A 27,423-nucleotide genomic window follows, 5' to 3' on the forward strand; every position below is an offset into this window, starting at 1 on the left:
AGATTACTAGATAATAAATCAGTTAAATGTTGTAGACCAAGAGTATAGGTGGATTTCAACAGTACATTAAAGAAAATTCATCATAATATTGCTGTGGACAAAATAAAAGAAATATAATTCAATTTATTCAACAGCTAGGAGAATTGACATTTTTGAGTGCCTAGAACATAGAATATTAATTAATGAATTGGAGTCAAGCAACAGGGAAGTCTCTTGTCAAATGTGGCAAAACCCTATCCTTGACCCTATTATTTTCAATTTTTAAAAATTGAATTTATGAAGATATAGATGACATGCATAACAAATTTCTAGGTGACAGGAAACTAGGTGGGATAGAGCATTGTTTGACAAAAGAGGAATCTGAATTGAACTTGACAGGTTGAAAGAGTAGACTGAAGCTACCCAAATGAAAGTTAATCGGAATAAATACTAAGTTCTGCACTTTCCTTAAAGAATAAAGCAAAATCAAATGAGAATAGGATGGAGAGCAAAAAAGCAGTGAATGTCAGAAAGACCTCAGGTTTTTGTTTTTCAGCCACTTGGACATGGTTAACTCTTAATGACTCCATGGACCATAATATGCCAATATTGTCCATAGTGTTTTCTTGGCAAAATATTAGAGTGGTTTGTCATTTCTTTCTCCACAATATTGCTTTACATCTACAAATACATGAAATTAAGTCCATAATTAGGAAGGCAACAAACATTGTTTTCTGACTGTGAGAAACCACAATTGAATCACTGCATTCAGTTTTGGATATCTTATTTTCAGGAGAACATTAATACCTTAGAACATGTTAAAAAGATAGTGACCAGAATGACCTGGTCTCATGGAAATGAAAATGATGCCTTACAGAGATTGGTTAAAGAGACTAAGGATGTTTATTTTGGAGAAGAAAGGATTTAAAGAGAGATTAATGGCTGTTTTCAAATATTTGACATGCCACCATGTGAAAAAGGGATTATTATTTTTTGTTTGTTTTGTTGCTGCTACGTTGCTTCTTTTTTCTTTTTTGATTCTCCAAGACAGATCCAAGACCAGTCATAGAAGTTACAGGGACACAGATTTTGGTCCAACTTTTTCTAAAAATATAGCGGAAACAATAAGAGGATGTGTTCTTTTGACCCTGTTCCTTTCCAATAAGGAGAAAGTGGTTAATATAGTAATGATAGGTACTAAGAAAGAAATTTCAAAGTTCATGATAGGGTAGTAGCAGAAAACTAGTCATATCTGATGCAGATATTAGATTTAGAGAGAGGATATTTCACAGAAGTAAAATAAAAGACAGGGTCCCAGGAAATAAAATTCTACTAAAAACATTGGTCCAAGGAGAGGTAAAAAACTTTCCTGAATGACATATCAATGATACAAACACAAATGATTTGAGAGTGGGAGTGGGGAAGTGAATGCTACTTGTGGAAACCAGAGTAGATACACAGAGAATTAATTGACACAGACATAGATTTAGAAATGTATAGACAAAGGAAGCAACGGAAGGTACCCAAAGATGAGTTTAAAAAAAGAAAGGAATAGTCCATATTAGAATAATGTCAGAAACAACAATGCTTATAATAAGTTGAAGCTAGCAATGCATTCTGGGGGCAAGCAAGGGGGCTTTAAATTGCTATGAAGAAGAGAAAGGTCAAATACAGGACAAGACCACTATTTGAGATAAAAAGCACAATGATACCGAACAATGAAAAGAAGGGAGAAAAATTCCATACTTAATTTATTTCCATTTTTCCTAACAAAAAGAATGATATATAAATCAGGAAGGATATAAGAAAAATGATCAGTACTACATGAACTTAATTTCAGAATACGAAATAAACTATCAGATGTGACTTATGACTTACGACTCAACAATCTTTGAAAATCATAGATAATGGGAAAGGTGCCCTAGACTCACAATGGACAAATACACTGAAAAAAATACATATATACACACATATACCCATGTATATGTACAGATACATATCTATCATCTGTCTATCTATGTATCTGTGTATCTATCTATGATGTATATGAGTGTTCAGTGAAGACTAGTACTTCTAGTGTAAAGGCTACCAAATCCTTTTCAGGACTGCTTTCCACCTTTGATATTCATCTGCCACCCAACTGTTGCCTGTGGCTCCAAGAAGCTGTAGAATGCACAGGTGCCACACTCTGGTAAACCATTTCAGTAGATAGGCTAAAGCAGATTAAATGTAGCTGAGGGCCCTCAAACCCATTGGGGAGTTTGGGGGGGCACATCTACCCCCATGTGAAGACTTCCCCAGTAGAATAGGTAGATGTGAACAATTTGTTCTTATGGGCCAAGAAAGTGGAAGCAGGCACTGTAGAATGCTTAGAGATTGGTTAGATATTAAAGATGTTAAGGTCATCCACTGCATTTCTAACCATCACCAGTTATATTGGCTTTTCCCCAATTAATTCTGATGAGTTATATAAATAGCTAGCTATTGTTGATGTGGTGGTGGTGGTTATCCCCATAACTTCTACTTTCCAGAATTGTTATGAGGATCAAATGAGATAACATGCAAAATGTTTCACAAATCTCAAAAGTGCTATATAAATACCAGATATTATTACTGTTATAATTATTATTGGAACAAACTGAGAGAAGGATGAATTTGCCTCACTGCTATCATTAAATAAAAATGAGAGGTGTGGAAAGGAGAGAAGTTTGGGGATTTTTAAATAATCTTTTTCATGTCTTTTTGGTGTCATTATATGGAGTTTGACAGTGCTGTTCTGGTTTGTACCAGATTCTACCATGGTTACAGGTAGCATCACTTATGATATACTTTCAAAATATAAATATTTTGTCCACCTAAGAAACAAACTCTGAAGTGCCAAGTAGTACATGTACTCTTGAGTGTACTTGGAATATTAGTAAATTAAATTCCCTTTGAAACGCACAAGGGGAGCTGGACACTTAAAGAAGCCCTGCAGCAAATCCTTTTGAAAAGTGAACATACTCAAACCATACCACTTCAGTCAAGTACACTTCAAGCCCATGGTACCCACAGCCTGGAGAGTCAAGCATTTTAAGAGCTGTGTAAAAGGTGTTAGAAGACGAAATGGTGATGTTATTTGTATAGAAGCCAAGAATCTGGGAATAACATTAAGGGTCATAGTGGATATTGGCAGTACACTAAGGAAATAGTTTGATGAATTAAAAAGAACAATTGAATCAGAAGAACTTAGTACTGGCCCTTTCTGTTTCCCTCTTACCATGTGACATGGGTCAAGTTGCATTAGGGCCTTCCTTTCTTCATTTGCCGAATGACTGCCTACTTTATATGGTGAGAGGGAAAAGGTTTGTGAAAATCAAACGAGATTCTAGATGTGAAATAGCTATGAAAAGTGGGAAGGTCTGTCTAGACAATGTTTTCAGGGGAGTGTACTGGATTTCATTGGTTTAGAGAATTCCTAGTGAGGAACTTTCTCTGTCAATGAAAAATTGAACCTGCAGAAGAACAGGACCTACAATGTTACTCATCATTTTAGAGTTGTCAGAAGCCCCAAAAGTTAAAGTGATTTGCTCAAGGTCACACAGAGTGTATGTGTCACAGATAGGACTTACTTGAAGGTCAACTTCCTACTATATAAAGATAATAAAGATGCATTATTAGTGATCTACTCATCAGCTCCATGATCCAACAATCTCTATGCTCTGGCCAAGTCTAAGTCAGAGAAAGGAGAGTTTGTGGTGGGTTAAATGGATTGTACTTTTATGATATTGACCTAAAAAGGGAGAAGATAGACTTCCAAATGCTCACCTTAGTACGGGAGCAATGGAAATCCTCTTCTGACTCAGAAAATCATTGCCTCATCTATCTCATGAGGCAGTCATAAACTAACTTTGATCTTCCTCTAGCAAAGATTTAAAAAAAATCCCTTTTGTTTTGTGTTTAATATGTATCACTAGTTTCAGTTTATTCTGTAGAACTGCCATGTTGGAGTCACCTCAAAACTGTGTGTTAGAGACAATTGTTAAATTTTCAATGTGGGCATTTATATTTTAGAAATTGGCAATTGCTAAAAATCAGCATTTAATTTATTATTTTATTGATTACCGAGTTTTAAGAAAGTAATAGACAATGTTAATAATTGAGATTAAACTTAAATGTGTATCACATATGCATCTATTTTTTTGAGAAAACCAGTTGTTAACTATTTACTAGTATACCTGTGAGGGCTCATGTTCTCTCTGTTCCCCCTCTCCCCTAACTAGCTTAAGATTGTAGAAGCCTCTAAGGGAATAGATAAATGACCATCCTGACTGTTAAAATGCCAGTATGTTATCTGAGGGGAGAAGAAGGACAGTCATCTGAGTTTCTACCATTACCATTGCTATATGGATTTTGTCTATGGTTTTACTAGTTTTCACAAGGGAAGAGACAAGTTGTTTGAAGAGATATAGAGTGGGAGAATTTCACTGGTAATGGCATGCTTGAGCAGGAAGGGACCTGAGAGATATTTTAGTGTAACCCTTTTATTTTCTATTTTAAGGAAATAAGACCCTAGAAAGATTAAATAACTCAACCAAAGACAGGAGAGTTAATGACAAAGACAGAACTTGAACCTAGATATTCTGAGTCAAAGACCTGAATTTCCTTCTCTATAAGAGAGTGTCTTTCTATCATGGACCCTTTGGGAATTTGATGAAACCTAAGAATGAACCCCTTCTCAGAATAGTGTTTTTAAATTAATAAAATAAAATATATAAGATTTCAATGAAATGAAATTTTGTTGAAATGGTTACCAAAATATTAAAAATAAAACAAGTTCATAGACCTTAGGCTATATAATATTCAAGGATGGAGGGACAAATCTTAATAATTTTGGGGCAAGATAGGGACATTGGAGTAGGATAGGTGGACCCTGGAGAAATTTATTCCAGGATCCTCAAAGAGCTGACAGATTTCATTGCTGAGCCAGTGCTAGTGATCTGTGAAAGACCATGGAGAATAGAAATGACACTATAGGATAAGACAGGAGTAAATGTTTCAATTTTCAGGAAAACAAAAAGGGTGAAATCTGTGAAATATAGTGCAGTAAGTATGGTTTTGATTTGTGTAATGATTCTGTGACATGTTGTCACACTCAGGATCCACCTCAGTCATAAGCATCCATAAACCTACCCCACGTTTTATAGGTACTGTGGGGGCCAAAATTCTCTCAAAACCACAAGCCTCAATTTCCTAGTTCTCTAGAAGACACATTCAATTAAAAGCAAAGCTATTTAATGGGATAACAGAGTACTAAAAACAAACTCAGAATATTTTCCCTTAACATCCCCCTTAGGCCCAATTTCCCACAAATACCAAATTACAAAAATCAAAAAGAGAAATCCACAATAAACAGAGAATAAATAAGAAAAAATGAGTCCAAATTAGAACACATAACTATATACCAACATGCCTGGAAATGTAAATAAAATGGGAAAATATCTACAAAAATATAAAACAACTAAATTAACAAAATAGAATATAGAAAAAATTAAATAATCTGCTCTCAGGAAAATTATGCGATCCACCCACTAACTATAAAAAGAAAAAAGAACAACTCTTATACAACAAAAACTGTTAGGAAAAATTGAAAGAAACCTTATAATTTTCTTCTGTGACTCATATAATATCCTGATAAACATATTAGGAGAAATAAAGCAAAAGAAGACAAGTTCAAACTGAAAGCATTAATGAATATTAATGGAGACATGTGTATGTGTTATCCAAAGATGATACAACAACATGTTCAAAGATAATTATTATGACTTGGTCATCATGAGACTGTGTGCATTGGTCAACATTCTGGAAAAAAATTAGCGTAATTACATTTATAGTGAAAATCAAATTATGCCATTGGTTACAAAAAGCTATTAAAATATATTACTGATTTTAAAAAATCAGAGGTATATTAATGGAAAAGTATGCCTTTAATGTCATCAAAAGAACTCACCTAAAATTAAAAGTTATCATTATTTGCAATCAAGAATGACTGGAAACTTTAACAATGAGAGTGGTGAACCAAGCATGTCCACTGACCATTATTGTTTGATATATTTATTAAAATAGTAACTACTAATAATACATGAAATATATACTAAGGAAATATTCACAAAGAAGAGTCATGATTATCTCTGTTTGCAGAACACTTAAAGAATCTCAAGCAACAATAAAAATCAATCCAAATTATATAGCTTCAGAAAAGTAGCAGGAAAAATGAACTCTTAGAAATCATCCACAGTTCTGTATCTTACTAAGGAAAAGAGAGAAAAAAAGCTATGAGGAAAAAAATAATTTTAAAATAATCATAAAGTGCACTATGTTTCCAGGATGCTATGGATTCACACCCCACCTTTAACACATACTTATTTGAGCCCAGGCAAATCATTCAGTTTCTTAGGTTCCGTAAACAAACTTTCATTACCGTTAAGTACATACGAGGTGCTGAACCTCATTGGTATTGTGACTTACCTACAGAAAAACACAGGGTTAAGCAGGGGAAAAGTAATCAACAATCATCAAAATCACTAATAATGTGAAGAATGAAAATAACTTTGAAGTATCTCCCCACACACATCAAACTAGGGAAAATGAAAAGGATGAGAAGATGCAATGTAGGAGATCTGGAAAGTTGGCATGCTAATTCACTCCTTTTGGAGTTGTGAAAAGGTTTATTTACTCTAGAAAACAATTCAGAATTATGAAAGAATATTTATTAAATTATTCACACCCTTTGACCAAGAGATTCAGTTATTAAAATTATACCTCAAGAGGTTAATGACAATGAGAAAAAAAATCTATCTCCATAGCAGAATTATTTATAATAACATCTGCAAACAGTATTTGTTAGGCAATAACTAACTGATTTTAGATGAAGAAATTAAAGCTATCTATAGTCATATGGAAAAATGTTCTCAATCACTCTCAATTAGAGAAATGTAAATTAAAACAACTTTGAATTACTAACTCACACCTATCAAATAATATGGCTAATATGACAAAAAAGGAAAATGATAAATGTTGGAGAAAATGTGGGAGAATTGGAACGCACTAATGCATTGTTTGTGGAATTGTGAACTGATCCAACCATCCTGGAGAGCAATTTGGAACTATGCCTAAAGGGGTATAAAATTGCACACATTTTGATCCAGTACTACTGGATCTAGTCTACTATATCTGTACCCCAAAGAGATCATAAAAAGAGGAAAATACTCCCATGTACAAAAATATTTATAGCAGCTCTTTTTGTGGTAGCAAAGAACTGGGAATAGATGGGATATAAATCAATTGGGAAATGTTTGAACAAGATGTGGTATATGAATATAATGGAGTACTATTTTTTCCATAAGGAATGAGCAGAAAAACTTGGACTTACATGAACTTATGCTGAGTGAAGTAAGCAGAACCAGGAGAACATTGCACACAATAATAGCAACATAGTGTGATGACCAACTTTGATAGACTTAGATCTTCTCAGTTATGCAATGATCTAAGACAATTACCAGGGACTCATGATGGAAAATTCTGTCCACATCCAGAGGAAAAGAAAAAAAAAACCCTGTGGAATTTGAATGCATATGTAAGCATTTTATTTTCTCTTTTATTGTTTTTTTATTTCCTTTTTAAATTTTCCTTTTTGTTCTGATTCTTCTTTCACAAAATAACTAATATGGAAATGTGCTTAAGATGATTGTACATATATAGCCTATATCAGATTATATGCCTTTTGGGGAGCAGTGTAAGGGGAGGGAGGGAGGAAAAAATGGAACTCGAAATCTTGTAAGAGTGAATCTTGAAAACTATCTTTGTACTTAGAAAAATAAAATCCGATGTGGAAAAAAAAAAAAAGACTAACAAACTGAAGTAAAAAATGTAATGGAATACCATTTCACCACAAGGAATGATGAATATGAAAAATTCAGAGACACATTGGAAGATCTATATCAAATAATACAGGATGAATAATGTATATCCCAAAGAACAAAATACAAATTATACATACTTACTATGACACTGTTAATAAATACAATGTTAAATGACCAAACCTGGTCCAAATAAATTGGACCATGTCGACATTATTACAAGTGCTAAAACATGCAAAATTACTTTCTATTTAAGTGTATGCATGTGTATATATACATATATATATGTATGTATGTATGTAAGTATGTATATGTATTTAAACCAATAACCCCCATCCTAATCAGGCTATTAAATGGTTTTGTTGAACTATTTTCAGATTGTAATTTCTTTTGTGGAAGGGAGTTCTTTGTTTATCAGGGATCTACCTGTCTCCTCTGTCAATGCAAATGTATTATTGAAAAAATGAACAACAATAACAAAAACCAAACAACTTTAAACACTTTGATGTGATGATGCTAGTTTTGTTGAAAAAGGTAACGGACTATAGTGGTAGACTGGGGAAATACCATAAATGTGCTAGATTTTACCAAAGCTTTTAAAAATGTATTTCAAGATGTCCTTGTAAATAAGATGGAGAAATATTGGCTAAACTCTAAGCGGAGTGGGGAAATGGCTTAATAGTTAGACCTAAGAAGTTGACATTAATGAATCTCTGTCAGCTCTGAAGAATTTCTATAGTAGAATTCTCCAAAGAACCCATTCTTATCATTGAGTTTAATATTTTTATAAATTATTTTGGATAAAAGCATTTGGAGGAATTTGTGTTCATCAGATTTGCAGATGATTTGAGTAAGGAGGAAAAGCTAACACATTTCTTAAATTATAGGCTTCAAAAAGGTCTTAATATGCTGCAAGTAGCCAAATATACTAAGTTATAATCTTATAGGAATAATTATAAAGTTCTACATCTGAACTATTTTAAAAAAGCCAACTTCATGAGTATAGATTGTACCTGAACGTATTTCACATGAACAAACCTAGGGGCTTTAATGGACTGAAAGCTCATAATGAGACAAGTGTAAAATGCTAGCCAAAAAAAGTAATGCTATCCTTGTCTATTGAACATGCGCACACACACACACACACACACACACACACACACGCATGCAAGAGTTATAGTGTCCAGACATGGAAGCAAAATAAAGTGGATGAAGAACTCATACTCCATAATGTATTTAGTTATATAGGAAGCCCACTGAGTTAGTATATCTGGGCACATATCTTGGACGGGGACCAGCTATGGACAATGAAACAGGCCAAGAATTGAAAAGAAGAAAGAGAACGATCTAGACTACATTTGAAAAAAATATGCAACACTTTAAATTATTCCAAACTGCTCCCAGACTAACAGTGATCAGTTACATCAGTCTCCAGTCTCTAGAAGAGGGAGAATGTGCAGATAGAAAACCCTAGTTTGGTTGGTGAATATAAAGGAGTATAGTCTCTGACACTGAAGGAATTCTGTATAGCCTTATATTTAACCATATTTATTTGTCCTAAGTGGATGTATTTATAAAAGATTCTTTGTCTACCTCAATGTAAAAATCCTCTACAACTGACATCAGAAGGGCATCCAGAAACAGCTTGAACCAGACTGGTTTCTGAGGAATCACCTAACTGCACATGTGACTGTACTTGCTAACATAGGACAAAAAGTGAGGATCCTAGGATGAGTGAGGTGGAGAGTGTATACATCTTACCCTTTTTCTGCATAAGTGATTGGTCCACTAAATTTATTTGTAAACTCTGTAGCTATCTTATCATTGGGTTGAGGCTTTTTCTGTGCTCTTTACATTCCCAAACCTGACTTCCAAGGTCATACAGAACCTATCTTTTAAATACCAATATGGTTCTGGTGATACTTGTAGTGGTAACTATGAGAATTTAAAGATCTTCCCCACCCCTTAATGGGCCTGCCCTTTTGTTAATTTTGTTAATTTCCTGATAAGGTCCTGGTTCTCAAGGGCTGTGATGCCGTCTAGCTCTAAAACAATGTATAAATACTCTGAACTGAGGTTTTACTTTGGGACTTAATCACTGGAAGTGTTTATTTGGCCAGACAAGACTCTGGGCAGCTGCTAAGCAGCTCCTCAGAATTGAAAATCCAGATGTTGGTGCTTCTCTCTCTAATAACTATGTATGTAGGGTCAGATATGTCTGTTGATCTGTGACATATGTATTGCTTACCGTTAGGTAGTTGGTAGTCCTGTCTGTTGATTTTGATTTCTCTGTATGTTCTCTGAAGTTCAGGATGCTGACTTTTCCCCCTGAACTAAGTGAATGATACGTGTGCTTAAAGTGATTGTTGACCCCTCAAAAGTTGCTTTCCTTTTAGAAAAGCAGATCTAAGTACCTGTGAAAGGCCTTCCTGTGTATGCTGAGGTCCTTGCTGTTATAATACCACATATCTATATATATCTCTCTATATATATATCTCTATATCCATCTATATATCTATATCTATATCTATCTATCTATCTATCTATCTATCTATCTATCTATCTATCTATCTATCTATCTATCTATATATATATATATATATATCAACAGTTTGTAGAACACTATACAACAATCTCAGAATAACCAAAAAAAAAAAGTTTCCTCAGAGTTCACTGAAGACATACATAGTGCGTAAAATTCTACTACATTATCTTGTGATGACTTATATGAAGGAAGTAAGTTAAGGGCAGGAAGGTAATGGATGGAAGGGTAGAACTTGATGACATTACTAGTGATGACATATAAAGGAAGTAGCATTAAACACAATGCCTTATCCTAGCGACTTTATCAGTGTGGGTACTCAGGTGATGTGGATTGTGACCCATTCAATTCTGTCAATGCTGTAACATTCTTTCCTTGTCTTACTATAAATTCTCCAAAGGTTGCCTAACTAATAAGTTTGGAGTCTTTCTTGATATTGTATAACTATCAATGGAGCCCACAGCACTCCACCCCATCGTTTTCCCTCACAACACACCTGGCCCATCATCTTTCCCACTCATGCACCTTACTGATGTCATCCTTTACATTATAGCCTAAGACCAATTATCCAAAAAATACATTGTTAGAAAAGGAGGTAGGCTAATCATGTACAGAGATAGAACAAAGTCTGAGTGGATTGGTACCCACTAAGTATTAACACACCTAAAGGAAGATATTCAGTGTATTTGATATATCATTAATGCAATATTTATGTGGATATATTCCTACAAAAATAAACAAAACTATTTTGATTTCATCCTGTACTAGTGGAGAGTATTCATATCACTGAAATAATTGATCCATCATGGTACTGAATTATCAAATGTTCTGAGTTACTCTGAACTTTTATATACTTGACAAGATCATAACCTATATATATGTGTATATATATATTTTTTTGGGGGGGGTTGAGGGTATTTTGGGGAAGGATGTCCCTCCTTCACTTTCTTTTAGTTTTAGGATTAATTTTATTTAGTATAGGAATCATCCCCAAATGAGTCATAGGAGGTAGAAGTGACTTTTTCTTCCTAAACGGGACAGGAACCTCTAGATTCAAAACTAGAGTTTCTCAATGACTAATGCGGACTGGATTCAGAGGTGGTTTTCTATGTAGTAATAGAGTCAAGATGTCTTCAATTCAAAACTGACTGCTTTTCTAGCATGACTGTTAATGTAGGAGATTGGATTTCACACACACATATTTATATTTTCCTTTCTTTTGGAGGGAGGAGTAGCTTTAGATTCTATCAAGAAAGAACTTGATAAGGAGTCTTGACCAGTCGTAATAGATGAAGTTATTAAATCCAGATCTTGTAAGTTCTTCTCTGACCCTTACTCTTTTCATTTTTCTCTGGCTTGAAGTACAGTAGCCTCTTAACTCTTCTCCCTCTCTACTTTCCCAAAGCTCCTCCCTCCCCCCCACCTCCAGGATTTCTCTTTTTCCTTTGATTAGGCAGGGTAATTAAGGTTTCCCTTTGTCTTTCTTTTCTCCTTGAGGGTAGAAATGAGGGAGGAGAGTGGTTCTTCAATTTCTTTGTAATCAGAAAGAATTTTGTGAATAGAAAACTTCTATAGATCAGGGATGAGACTAGTCAATTTTTTTTCCTTTCCCTCTTTCTCTTTCTCCACCTCTCTCTGCCAGGAGTTAGAAAGCACATATAATCTTAGGTCTAGGCAGGCTCTGCTGGGGATGAAATCAGTAATGACATTAATCTATTGTCATCTGCCATACTCTCTCCTTTTGAGAAATATTTCTGTCTAGTATTTTTAGCCTTATTCTTAATAATTTTATTTTCATTATATAGAAATTAGTAAAGATTACACCAGTGTAGGAAAATGATTCTCATCCATCATGTGAGAACTTGGAAAGGCCTTTGGATATGGAATCAAAACACTTGAATTTTAATTCCAACACTAATATTTATTAGTTATGTAAATTGAGGTAAATTATTTCACCTCTCTGATTTTTAATTTTGTCCTCTGTAAATTGGGGATTATATTATTTGCATTACTTAGCTTCTTGGGTTAGTGGTAGTGAGGTGATACAGTGGATAAGAGCACTAGACTTGGGCTCAGAAAGACTAGAAAGTCTTTCTGTTCAACTATGAACTTACTCACTGTGTGACCCTAATCAAGTAACTTAATTTCTGTCTACATAAAATTAGAAAAGGAAAAGGAAAGAATAAACCATTCCAGCATCCTTGCCAAGAAAAACCCATGAACAATCAGGGTCAGGAAGAGTTAATGTAACTGAGTGACAGAATGACAAAATCTCATTGGATTGTTGTAAAAATAGTACTTTTTAAATACTGAAGTGGTGTGTGTGTGTGTGTACTATTACAATTATCACTCTAAATTGTCATTGGGTGTCCTTTAGACTTTAGGAACTTAACAATTTGCTGTAAATGTTTGAATGGTTTAACCATTCTAAGCATCCAGTTAAGACTTGGGATGCATGGAACATAATCTCAAAAAAAAATCTCTAAATAAACAATTGACCATTGACAGATTTGACTCCCTTGGAATCTAGTATCCTTCTGTAGCCTCCAGCAATTTCCCAAGCAGATTCAGACCCATGCTTCCGTGGAATTCTAATAGACAAATTCACTCTGTTGTGATGCCTTGAAACTAGCTACTTTGTTAATCCTTCAGTAGATAAATACTTAAGGGAACTTTAGCTCTACATATCCCTCCTGGATCTTTGCCTCTTAGTGGAGAAACTGACAGTGGGTTCAGATCTCGAACTTCCTGTTGCAAGACTCAGGCTGAAATTGAAGAAAGTAGGGAAAACTGTCAGACTGCATACATATGACCTAAATAACATGCTTATGAACATGAAGTCAAAGTGACAAAAAGATTTAAGATATTAGATTTGGTAGATTATGAAGAACTGTGGAGTTTTGCAATGTTGTACAGGAGGCAGTAACAACAAAAAAATTCCAAAGAAAAGAAGAGCAGTGACTGTCTAATGAGGCTTTACAAATAGCTGAGGAAAGAAGGTAAGCAAAAGGTGAAGAAGAAAGGGAAAGAAATAGCCAACTGAATGCAGAATTCCTGAGACTGCCAAAGAGAGATAAGGCTTTATTAAGTGAGCAGTGCAAAGAAATAGGAGAAAACAATAGAGTGGGAAATAAAAGAGACTTCTTCAAGAAAATTAGAGCTATTCAGGGAACGTTTCATGCAAAAATTGGCATGATAAGAGACAAGAAATGTAGGAGCTTAACAGAAGCAGAAAAGATTAAGAAGGGGTGACAAGAACCACAGTAGAACGATACAAGAAAGAGATCTTAACATCACCAATAAGCATGATAGTATGTTTACTGATCTAGAATCAGACATCTTGGAGATGAAGTCAATTGGGTCTTAGGAAACACTGTGAACACTAAGACAAATGGAGGTGATGGAATTCCAATTGAACTATTAAAACTTTAAAAGATGGTTGCTGTTAAAGTGTTGCACTCATTATGCCAGCAAATTTGGAAAACTCACCATTGACCACTAGATTGGAAAAGACCAGTTAATGTCCCAATCCTAAAGAATGTTTAAGTTTTTAATGCCAAAGAATGTTTAAATTGCTGAACAAGTTTGCTCATTTCATATGCCAGAAAAGTTATGCTTAAGATTTTGCAAGATAGGCTTGCAAGACAGGTGAATCAAAAATTACCACAAGAGCAGGCTGGTTATCAATGAGGCAAAGGAACTAGAGATCAAATTGTCAACATTTGCTGGATTATGGAACCAGCAAGAGAGTTCCATGAAAAACAAACAAACAAACAAACATTTACTTCTGCTTTATTGACCACAGTAAAATCTTTGACTGTGTGGATTGCAACAAAAAGTGGCAAGTCCTTAAGGAGATGGAGCTACCAGATTGTTTTATTTGTCTCCTGCAAAACCTTGCATGTAGGCCAAGAAGTAAGTTAAGACTGAACATGGAACAACTGATTGGTTTAATATTGGAAAAAAGAGTACAATAAAGTTGTTACTTTATTTATTTAACTTACATGCAAAGTACATCATACAAAATATCAGACTAGATGAATCAAAAGTTGGAATTAAGATTGCCTGGAGAAATAAACAAACAAACAAATAGATGAATAGATAGATAAATATATAAAAAATCTCAAATATATAGATGATACCATTCTGATGTCAGAATGTGAAGAAGAATTAATAAGCCTATTGACGAGGGTAAAGAGGAGAGTATAAAACATGGCTAATGCTTAACATTTAAAAAAACATTAAAAAAAATAAAATAAAAAGCAGTCTTGGCCTCTAGCCCCATCACTTTCTGGCAAAGAGGGTGAGGAAATTGAAGCAGTGTCAGATTTTATGTTTTGGGGTTCAAAGATCAATGTAGATGGCAACTGCTGCCATGAAATTAAGACATTTGTTACTTGGAAGCTATTTGAACAGTATAATAACAATCAGAGTTATCATCTTGCTGACAAAGGTCCATAGAGTCACATCTATGGTTTTTCCAGTAGCAATGAATGCCTGTGAGAATTGGACTACAAGAAAAGCTGAGTATCCCAGAATCTATGCTTTCAAATTGTGTGCCTGGAGAAGACTCTTGAGAGTCCCTTGGACAAGAAGGAGATCAAATCACTTAATACTTAAAGAAATTAATTCACACTATTCACTAGAAGATCAAATAAAGAAGCTGAACCTTAAATATTTTGACCATATTATGAGAAGATGGAACTCATCAGAAAAGACTCTAATGTTGGGACAGATTGAAGGAACAAAGAAAAGGGGGTGACAGAGGATGAGATAGTGTCATAGAACCAATGACATGAACTTGAACAGACTTCAGGACATAACAGAGGAAAGAAGGGCCTGGCATGCCATGGTCCGTGGGATCATGAAGAATCAGACATGACTGAATGACTGAACAATAGCAAAAGCTTAACACAGTGGTGTGAATCTTTATTAGTGAAAATTTAGGCATAATCATAGCTTGATTACAATGAGCAATGAATAAGTGAAAACTAGAAAAGGGGAAATATGGACTTTACGTAAAGAAAAGTTTTATGATAATCAGTCCTATAAAAGTGGAATAATTTGCCTCAGGATGCAACAGATTTATCTGTTGCCAAAAGCTGGATGAACATCTTTCAGATATGCTGTTCTGTGCAAGTAAAAGTTAGGCTAGATAACAGTAATATATTCATGTAGTGCTTTAAGTCTGCAAACCTCTTTTTTTCCCCAACACCTTTGTATAGAAGGTCATTTTTACAAATGAGAAAAGGGAGACTCAGAAAGTCTGTGATTTGCCAGGAGTCATGTTGGCTTATAAGCATCAGAATTGGGTAGAAGACTCTTTCCATTCAAGAATCAAGAAACAGAGTTAGAAGACATTTGGGCAGTCATTAGATCTACTTCTTTTGGAAATGGAAGCCCTACCATAAACTATTTGTCAAAGAGTTATCTAGCCTACAAATTCATGAGTGGCATAAGTTACCTCAGCAGTCACATAGTCCAGAATTACAACATATTGCCTCTTAAATTAACAAATAATTAATCAAATCAATTAATTAATTAATTTAATTAATCGTTCAGTCCTCTCCAACTCAATGATTTCTTGATATTTAGAAGCAAGGACTTTTTTCCTTGCACCTACAGATAAGCACTTGCCTCCTCCATCTATGTATGAAGCTAGTGATATCGATATCATTTCCTTCTGTGGGGAAAGGAAAGCAGAGTGTACACTGGCTGTCTGCTAAAGTTGATCTAACTCCCAAGAAAATTGTTTAGCATTCTGCTTGCATTTGCTTGGCTCACTTCAGCCTTTGGGTCATGTTAGAAGCTGAGAGATAATGATTCAGGGGCTGTGTAGGCACTAGAGGGCTATAAACCCTGTAATAGTTCCCATGGGGGCTTGTAGCTTACCTTGCATATAATTCCTGACCTAAAGAAGCTTACATTGAAGTGAGAGATAAGATGGCTGACACTGATATGATATAAATACACATAAAATACTTAGTGGAACTACTAAAGGCTTTGTCCCTTTATTCCTTAGGATTAGGAGCAGCCTATTCATGTATAGATGTGATATGAAAAACATAGGGAAGGCCCAGGATCCGAAATTTCTCCCTCCTGATATCTCATAGATGCCTGAAAAATGTCACAAGATTTAGGCCCAAAAAAAGGATGGTATAGATTAAGCTCCTCATTTAATAGTTGAAGAAACTGGGGTCCATAGAGCTTGAGTGACTTGTCTAAGGAGTTATAGGCAGCAAGTAGCAGAACTAGGGTTTTAACCTGCTGTTTTGTGAGTTCTCCACAATTAGACCACACATTCTTTGAGAGCAAAGGTTGTGCTATATATACACTTCTCCTATAAACTTTTTCTATGTAACTTAGGACTGGAAACAGTATAAGTCCAGAATACTTTTTTGAATACATAGTCTTTATTTGGGTCTTTGTTTCATCAACTGTACAGCAAGAACTAGAAGATGTGAAGTTCCTTCCATACTGAAAAGTTTTATCCTATGATCCTTTAAAAGGACAAACACAGCCAACTCCCAATTCCAGATGTTAATAGAACAGTGTCTCCTATATGAAAAATACTGAACTGAGCCCAATAAAATGCAATATAGCATATCAGTACTCATTATCTTTCCCCCAAAACTTCCTCCTCTTCCTAACTTCCCTATTACTATAAAGAACAAAACTATTTACCCAGTTACCTAGCTTCATAACCTTGGTGTTGCCCTGGACTCCTCCTTCTCATACTTCTCACATACTCAGTTTCAATATCCTACTGCTTGTCATCCATTCTTTCTGAATACTTCTTCCTCTCTGGGTTTCATTGCATTTTTCTGCTGGTTTTCCTACTTTGAATGACTTCTCAGTCTTCTCTACTCTATAACTGTACGTTGCTTTCGTTAAAATTGGCTATTCCCCCATACCTTTGGACCAGGTCCTATTTTCCTATATTCATTCTCCTCTAGGATCAGTTATTATCTCTGTAAAGATAACCCCCAAATCTAAATATCCAGTCTTAGTCTGTAATCTGAACCCTAGTCCCTCATCACCCAGTGTGTATTTTGTATGTTCAGCTGTATTTTAAACTCAACAAGCCCAAAATAGAACTCATTATCTTGTTCCAAAACCACTTGCTTCAAATTTCCCTATTTTTGTTATGAGTAGTGCAATAGTTCTAATCATTCAAGAATGCCTTAATATTCTTAAGGTCATCATTCTAAACCATATAAATTGTATTCTAGCTATCAAATTCATCCTCTTCAAACCTTTTCCACTGAAAACTTGAACTCTATCCTTGGAATGACTTTGAGCTAAATTTTATAGGAGAGCTTAACTTACCTAGAAAACTAGTCAACCAGATCTCTTTCTAACAACTAACTCCCATGGTACCATTTCAAGCATGGCTTCCCGCATGTCCACCTCACATTTATGCATTGTCTTCCCCCACTAGAATGTAAAATCCCTGTGGGCGGGTACTAGCTTTCTTTCTTATATTTATATCCCTAGGGCTTAACACAGTGTCTGACATATAGTACTTACTTGCTAAATGTTTTTTTCATTCATTCTGTGATTATTTCATTCATTCTATATTCTCCTTCTCACTCAGTAGCCAATCACTTGCCAAGTCATCTTAATTCTACCTCTAAAATACTGTTTATATCAGTCCCCTTCTCTGCAGTGATATTTTCATTTCCATAATTCAGTCCCTCAGCATCTCCTGCTTGAACCATTGCAATAACCTATGAATTTGTTTCATGATTTCTAATCACCCTCTTTTCTAATCCATTTTCCACACAGCTACCAAATTCACATCCCTAAAGCAAAAATCTGACCACATCACTATTCCACTCAAGAAACATCAGTGGTTCTCTCTTGCTTCCAGGAGAAATCCAAAACTCCATTTTTGCCATTTAAAGCCTTTCAAAACTCTTCTTTCTAGTCTGATTTCACATGTTTTCTATGTTCACAGCAAACTGGTTTACCTCATGCTCTTTGATAAACAACTTTTCATCTCTCTTTAACATCATGGTACAATTTTAATTTCTTAGTATCCCAAGTTTCCCTGAAGGTTAAGCTTAAGCATCTCCACCAACTTGAGGCCTTTCCTGACCCTCCTCTTAGTTTCCTTTGCCCTGAAATTTCTTTCTATTGATTCAACAATATGCTTGTTCTCCCCTCCCCAAGTACACCCCACTCTACCAGGGTAGAATGTAAACTTTTGGGGAATAGGCATTATTTCACTGTTTTTTCCTTTATATTCCTAGAACAAGCTCTAAAAAGAAAAGCTTTAGTTGAATGTAAAGAGAGCAAATACCATCATCAGACTGAAGTTATTCAGAGATGTCTGGGAAGAGTACATGAGATATATTCATGTGAGCTTTGAGAGATAGGATAGGAGAGTTGAGGCAGAGTTGTTTATATAACATTTCCTATCTAATAGGTGAGCTATCCTGACTTTATAGCTTCCCCATGCTTACCTGCTCCGTTTCCGAGATGCATCGACATCTCAGAATAGGCAGAGCACACACCTAAAGTGGAATTAGATTTTTCTAGCCATTTTTCTTTTTGGTTTACACTTTTCCTAAGCCAGGAAGGTAATTTTGGGAGAGTACAAGAAATTCCCTTCCAAATTCCACTGAGCTAGATTCTTCTTTTGGATGAGCAGCAGGAAAGATTAGATATTGACAGAGCACTTTTACTAAACAGAGTTGGTGACAGCTCTGATTAGGTTTTCAGAACAAAACAATCCACAAAGCAGGTTTTGTTGCGGTTGTTCTCTAGTTGTACCTGACTCTTCATGGCCCCATCTGGGGTTTTCTTGGCAAAGATACTGGAATAGTTTGCCATTCCCATCTCCAGCTCATTTTACAGATGGGGAAACTGAGGAAAACAGGGTTAAATGACTTGTCCAGGGTGACCCAGCTAGTAAGTGTATGAGGTTAGTTTGGTAAATAGGTTTTTCTGACTCCAGGCCCTGAACTATACTCACCTTGATCTACCATAAATCAGGTAATGTGATTCTATACCTAAGTCATGGTTCCTTCAAGGTCTACTTTCTCAAGGGATTTAGCATTTTTGAGGATACTATAACTCTAATTCATTAGAATTCTTCTTAGTAATCCCATCATTACAAAGTATACATCTTTCTCCAGCAAACAATTCTTAGAGGCTCAATCAATCATTTAACAAAGTGCTTTCTATTGGCAAGGTTCTATGCTACTTGAAAAGGGAGAAAGACATATAAGATATTGTCCCAGCTATCTTCAAGGAGTTTACTATTGAGATCAAGAGTCAAGAGAGATGAGGTGTCATTATCTCAGATATTTCTTCCTGATCTAAATAGTCTAGTCATAGTTTTAGGGTTCTTTCTACTCTTTGACTTGAGGTCTGTACAGGCAAGGCAATATTCACTGCACTGGTGGTGACTGAATATGCCAGAATAGTTCTCAATGGCCAAGTATAAAAGACTCTTCATATAGAAGGCAGAAGAAAAACATTTATTTAAACACCAGAAAGCCAAATCCCAGAACTAGAAGCAAAATCTGTCATGGTGACCAAAAAATTAATAATCATGATCACAATAGGGAGCAAAGCCATTCCCAAACCTCCTCCCCTCAGCCAGGGCCTTCTCACTATCAACTGTCATGAACCTCTGTTGGTTGCTCTGACTCAACCCTGCTCACTCCCTCCCAGTTCTACTCCACCTTTCCTGTTCCACCAGTTCAGCAAGCTCCTCCTACCACATGTGACCTAGGCTTCCAGGTGATTTCAGAACATCATATGGGCCTATTAATGAATGAGAAAGATCTTTCCATTTAAATTACTATTACGTTTGGCCCCAAGATCTTTCATATTCATTACATAGGTTGGTGGGGCAACTGTTATTAACAGAACTTTAACAAAGATAAGAGAAAATAAGCATATAAAACAATATCTTAGGCAACTAGTGTCAACTTTACAACAGAATAACAGGGATCCCACAAAATGAGTAGAAAAAAAAATTTAGGATGGGTCTTGAGCACAAGCACCCCATCATCCCCCTCATCAAATGGGGACTAAAATCTTGGGTAAGAGGTGAAGGTCTCTTCTTCCTAACTACTTCCTGCTGAGATTGGACATAGAGCTGTCCCTGCCCCAAGAGGTCACATTTGAGGTATCAGTTCTTTAACTGGCATCTGGAGTTTGATCGACTTCAGGTCCAGAGATGACATATCTTCATGGATAGGAAGCGACATCTGGCTTAAGTGATCAGGCATGTGCAGGTGGAAGGTACTAAGCCTATAGGAAACAAATATAGCAAACAAGTTTAACAGATGAAAAGCCAAAAAATAAACCAACAGCAGCAGCAACAACAACAATAACAAAACAAGGAAACAATAACCAGAAGCCGGATAGATATAGGATCAATTGTGTTTCTGGAGTCTATGAACACACTATCACAGTCTCATTCATGGTAGAATATGAGTTAAGGGTACAATTTCGTAATCATCCTCTCCTGAATAAACAACAGCTACAGTATCATGTTTCCCATGTGCCTTTGGTACATCATCTGGCTTCCATTTTACCCATACTTTAGCTCCCAATTTTATTCTATCAGTAGAACACAATCTTTCAGTTCCTTTATTAGTTATTTCAGAAGGAGGATAAGTTTTCACAAGTGGTCTTGTTTCATAAGGAATAATAATCACTTTAACTATTCTATCATTTTTACAAAACTATAAATCCATCACCTAAATTTAGGAATGTTACAATAATTTCTCCTTGATAATTAGAATCTATCACTCCAGCCAATGCATGTATTCCTTGAGCTGCTAATTCTGATTTAGGTAATATCCATCCAAAATGATTCTTAGGGATTCTCCCACAAATTTTGGTAGAGATTGTTCTTATTTCTTTCATATCTAACCAAAAGTCCTCTAAACAATGTAAATCATATCCTGCTGAACCAGGTGTCCCTGGATACAGTGCTGGAACATCTGGCCTCACGGTCCAATATTCAACATTTGGGATCTTATGCATTTGTTGTTTTCTGATTTGCAGGTTTGGGGTCATCATTCTGGCTAGAGGTGTACTCCCTCCCAATGGTCCATTATCCAAATTACATAAAGCAATGAACAAAGTATCTTTCCAATATTGATAGAAATTATTAGAACTTAATTTCCTTAACTGTTCTTTCAATAATCCATTCATTCTTTCAATTAACCCAGATGCTTGTGGATAATATGAAATATGATATATCCATTCTATGTTATTTAATATACAATATCTCTTCATTTCATTACCTTTGAAATGTGACCCATTGTCACTTTGAATCTATGTTGGGGTTCCATAATATAGAGTTATGATATCTAAAGTTTTACAGGTGTTTTTCTGGGTCACATTCTTATAGGGACAAGCCATTAGTATACCTGAATAGGTGTCAGCTCAAGTACATATGAATTTCCATCCTTTATCTTGGGATAGGGGTCCAATTATAATCTATTTGCCAAATTTGGGCTGGTACTTTTCCCCTTGCTATCTCTCCAGTTACTACCCAAGGGAGAGTTTATTCTTTTTCCAACTAACATATATAACGTTTTTTGGCTACTTGTTTTAACAATGAATGAGAAATACCAGTACCTTGGTCTTGTCCCCACTGGTGTGTGGCTTGGACCCCTAAATGGCTGGACATTTGATGGCACAGTTTGCTAGTACTGGATCATCAGCTGGTGTCAGAGTAGGGACAATATATTGAGTAGCAATATTTACTAGTCAATCAACCTGTGCATTGTACTCATGCTCTGGTGTGATGAGGGCCACGTGAGCATATGCATGAAAAACTGAAAAATTAGTAACCAAAGACATGTCCCATATATCTTCCCATAATTCTTTGCCCCAGACTTGTTTGCCATGAATTTCCCAATTTTGATTTTTCCACATTAGCATCCATGTAGCTAACCTATTAGTTACCACCCATAAATCAGTGAATACATGATACTGTCCTCCTTGTTCTGTTTTGATAACTTTGTTTACTGCCATAAGTTCAGCATATTGACTACTTCCACTCATCTCAGTATTTTCCAGAGTCTGCCTAGTACATGGATTATAGGCTACTACTTTCCAATGGCTTTTGTGACCCAAATATTTAGCTGTCCTATCAATAAATCATGCGTGTCTCTTTTGTTCTTCAATTAATCTATCATATCCCTCTTTCTATTTAATGAAGGACTGTAACAATTGTTGCTTTGGTTCAGAGGGTATATCATTTTCCTCAGTACCTATGTTTGCTATAGATCATGTAAAGCTGAAACTCTACTTTTACCTGTTATAGATCTATCTTGAATATACCATTTCCATTTAATTATGCTAGCTTCCTGTGCATGTCCAATTCTATGAGAAGCTGGGGTACTCATTATCCAGGTCATAATTGGAATTCCAAGCCTTAGCATTACTTAAAGTCAGCTGTTCAGTTTCTACCAAAGCCCAAAATATAGCTAACACTTGCTTTAGTAAAGGGGTATATTGAACTCCAGATGAAGAGAGTTTCCTAGACCAAAATCCTAAGGGTGCATTTTGGCTTTGCTGTTTTCAGCTTCAATTTGCATATTCATTCTGTACAGTGACTTGTAATTCCACTGGGCCACTTTGTACAACCCATAAATCTAGGGCCAATTGAATAGAAGCCTTAGCTTCATCAAAAGCTTTACTCTGCTCAAGTCCCCAATCAAATTCATATTTTTTTTTTTGTAATTTTAAATAAGGGTTTCAAAATTTGCCCTAGATGCAGTATGTAATGTCGCCAATATCCAAATGATCCTATAAACCTGTGGGTCTCTTTCTTATTTGTGGGGATAGGAAAATCCTGAATCTTTTGTCAGAATTGTGGGAGAGTCTCTTGAAGCCCCTGATTCCATTGTACCCAAAAACTTCATGGTTTGAGCTGGCCCTTGAATCTTTGCAGGATTAATCTCCCACCCTTTGATTTTCATACACTCAATTAAAAGTGTCAAACTCTTCTCCACTTCTTCTACAGTTTTTTCCCTGTATCATAATGTCATCTGTGTAGTGGGTAAGCTGTAAACCAGATAGTTCTAATTCATCCAAATGCTCAGCAACAATTCTATGACAAATAGTGGGGCTATGCAGATATCTTTGTGCAAACATGTAAGTATATTGTCTGCCCTGTCAAATGAAAGCAAATTGGTCCCACTGTTTTGAATCTATTGGGATAGTAAAGAAAGCATTGGCTAAATCAATAAATGCATACAAGTCCCATCATATTTCTGGATTTTTTCTATTAAGGTAATTGTATCTAGAATAGCAGCATACAAGGGAGGAGTAAATTTATTCAATTGTCTATAATCCACTGTCACCATCCATGTCCCAGCTGACTTTCATACTAGCCAGACAGGATTATTCCATCAAGTGGTTATAGGGACTAACGCTCCTGCCTCAAAACATTCTTTTATAATACTGGTAATCTCATCTTGTCCACCTGGCACATGATGTTGCTTTAAAGTAATCACTTCAGAAGGTTCAGGTAAAGTGATTGGGTCCATTTTTATTTTACTCAATAAAACTGTATTAATTTCTACCTTCCTTACTGCAAACTGGTATCTCCTCTCCGGTAAATTTAAAGTCATACATCCTGATATATCTATTCCAGTAATGTATTTAGGAATGGGTCCAGTTACCATGGTATATTCTTTCTTAGGTAATCCTTCAATTTTCATCATTTTATTCACTTGGCTGACTGATATTTCAGCCCCTCCCTATCCTATGATGGTGATGGGAATTCCATGTTTAAACTTATCAGGGTTTGCATATATAAAGAAAGCCTCCACCCCAGTATCTATTAATGTCTTAGTTACAATATTTGATTCATTTTTCCAATATATGGTCAAATTGATATGGGGTCTGTAATCCAGTCTGTGTATTTCTTTAATCTGAACTGGGGCTCGGCCAACTTCCTATTCTCCCTGAAGGTATGACCAACTTGGAAACAAGAGTTCAGAAGGATCTATAGTAGCATGTCTTACTTCCATATTTTTTCTAGTATCAAGTCCTTTTTCTTGGTACATTCTGTATAGTTCATTGGTTGGTATACTATCTATGGTTCCAGAATCTACCCCTGATCTCAATAAAGCAATAGATAATTCTCTCCTTGTCAATTTATCCTGATTTTGAATCCACTGACTATTTACTCTTCTCTCCCTAGCTATTTTGTGTTTTCCCCAGTGTCCTAAGTCACCTAACTGTGAAAACTTGTCCAGCACCTCTGAAAGAGGGTGCCCTATTTCCCCAATTATTAGAGTCAAAATCAAATGTTTATAAGTAGGAGGAGTTGCTTCACTATTACACTCCTATGGTAAATGGCAAATAGAATATCATAGCATGAATCTGCATTTCCAGTCATTATGGCAGTCTTCATTACCTCCTCCTTTAGCTTTTTATGCAGTCCCTAAGTGAATACCAGGGTCTGTTCCCACTAGACCACATAGAGTCAGTAGGATGCTGCCTACTGCAGCCTTCTGCAGTCAAAACTAATAGATTAGTTGTATTGAATATTGTAATCTCTAAAAGTTTTATGTGCAAAAGGATTCTGAAGAATACATGTAAATTTCAGATAGTCCATGGGACCTATAGCTATTCCTTCAACTCCTTCATCGCTGATTCTCCCTATCCAAGATATTAATGATTCTCCCATCCTTTGGGTGAATTTATTCAGAATGTCTGTGACCTCCTGCTGAGTAAAGTCCTCAGTTATTTCCCTGAACACTGTGTTACCTCCTTGGTTCTTCTGTTTCTGTTGAGCGTACTTCTGAATGAGAGATTCCTCCCTCTAAAATTTTATCCCTTCCATTGTCACTGGGGCAACAAGCCTGGGTCTGTTACAAAGGAGAGATGAACATTTCTTTTGTCAGCTTTCAGCTTCTTCTCATCTAAATGAACAGCCTTTTCTTCCACCTGAGATCCCCCCAGGCTGCTCTTGTAAAGTAGAGCCCAAAGGAATTCCCATGCAAACTAGCTAACACTTTTTCCATCTGAATTTTTTCCCTAAGCAGCTCATCTATGTTTCTACACATAATATGTTAGCCCATAATTAAAATCCAGCCTCTCTTACTTACCCCTGCCAACTCCTTCCCTTGCAAACACCTTTCCAAATCTTCAGGTTCTGCCTCCTGTAATCTCTCTTCTCAGTTTTTACAGGGTCCAGTGCTTTTAGTCTATTCCCTTGCTAGTGTGGAATATGGCAAATCTTCCCATCCTAGGATACTAATGTCTTCCTCTAAGTCTTTCCTGCTTCCAAATAGAGATTTTATACCTTGCGATCTTTTTTGTGGCACCAAATGTATCACCAAGGCAATATTCACAGCATGACTGGTGACTATGAATATGCCAGCATAGTTTTCAATTGCCAAGTATAAAAGATTCCCCATATAAAAGGCAGAAGAAAAACATTTATTTAAACACCAGAAAGCCAAATCCCAGAACCAGAAAGCCAAATCTATCATGGTGACAAAGAAGTTAATAAACATGATCGTAGCAAGGCAAAAAGTCATTCCCAAACCTCCTCCCCTCAGTCAGGCCTTCTCACTATCAACTGTCATAAGCCTTAGCCTGGCTGTGTTAGTTGGCCTGTGTTCTTTTTCCTTCTGACCTGACCCTGCTCACTCCCTCCCAGTTCCTCTCCACCCTTCCTGTTCTGCCTGTTCAGCAAGCTCCTCCTACCACATGTAAGCTAGTCTTCCAGGTGATTTTAGCAAATCATATTGGGCCTATTAATGAATGAGAATGATCTTTCCATTTAAATTACTGTTACATGGTCCCACCCAAGTTGAATCTAAACATATTATTATCTAGAACTCCCCTAAGCACAATTCTCAGTTCTCCTTTTAAGTACTCAGGGTTAAAAGGCTCAAAATGAATAGTAATTTTATTCATGAATTAAAGGACATAGAAAGGAATCTAAACCCAAATAGAATCAAGAAGAGCTGTACAGTTTTCATGACTTAGGGTATTTCCTTTTGCAGAGCCTTAGTAAGGAAGAAGGCTGGAGTTTTCCTTCCTCTGTTGGAACCTCCCCCAGCCCCTTCTTCTATACTCATATAGAGCTCAGGGCCATCCCTCAACTCAGAGGGTAGGTTATCAAGCATCCAGCTATTCCATGATTAATGCACTATATGAATTGACACTTTACCCACTGTACCTTATAATGCCATTCTGACTCTCTATCTTTACTATTAATAATCAGGCAGAGGACACAGTTACCAAGTAAAGACATTTAATAGCATATAATAGTAGGAAAAGCAATAGCAAAATGTTTTCTCCATAAAACTGAGGGCCACTCTCACATAAATACACCTAGCATGAACAGAAAGAATAGAAACAAATAAAGAACACAAGTAGAAGATGGAGTCAATATGGTAGAGTAGAGGCAGCAGCCTCTTGCAGCATTCTCCTCCAAACAACTACATGCAGCAAAAGAAGGGGGGAGAGGAAGAATGACAGAAATTATCTCACAAAAGGAGGTATACAAGGAAGAGCTTTTATAGTTGAGGAAAAATGGGAGAGTGGCAGGCAACATTTGGACCCAACTCTCATGGAAATTAGTTCAAACTGGGAAGAACACACACACATGTATAAGTATGTATGTATGCATATATGTATGTATGTGTCAACTGGATCAGAACCATCCTCTAACCTTGGAATGGCCAGAACCTAATAGAGCAGTCCTGAGGCAGGTGTGTTCAGGATTAAACAGAGGTTTAATTAACTTCAGAGTGAGGAAACTACTTGCAAACAGAAGCCCCACCCCCACCCCCACCCCAACATCCCCTGAAAGAGGGTGTAACATTCTGGGTCAAAGGCAAGTGAGCTACATAATAATTCTTACTAGTTCCCATGGGAAGTTCATGCATGAACAATGCAGGTGAATGAGACATAGATGTAGATAGCATTTTCCACAATGGGTCTTGGAATTGTCTTGGATCATTGTATTGTTGAGAAGAGCTAATAAGTTATTTACAGTTG

Source organism: Notamacropus eugenii, chromosome 5, assembly GCF_028372415.1.
Source record: "Notamacropus eugenii isolate mMacEug1 chromosome 5, mMacEug1.pri_v2, whole genome shotgun sequence".
Classification (NCBI taxonomy): Eukaryota; Metazoa; Chordata; class Mammalia; order Diprotodontia; family Macropodidae; genus Notamacropus; species Notamacropus eugenii.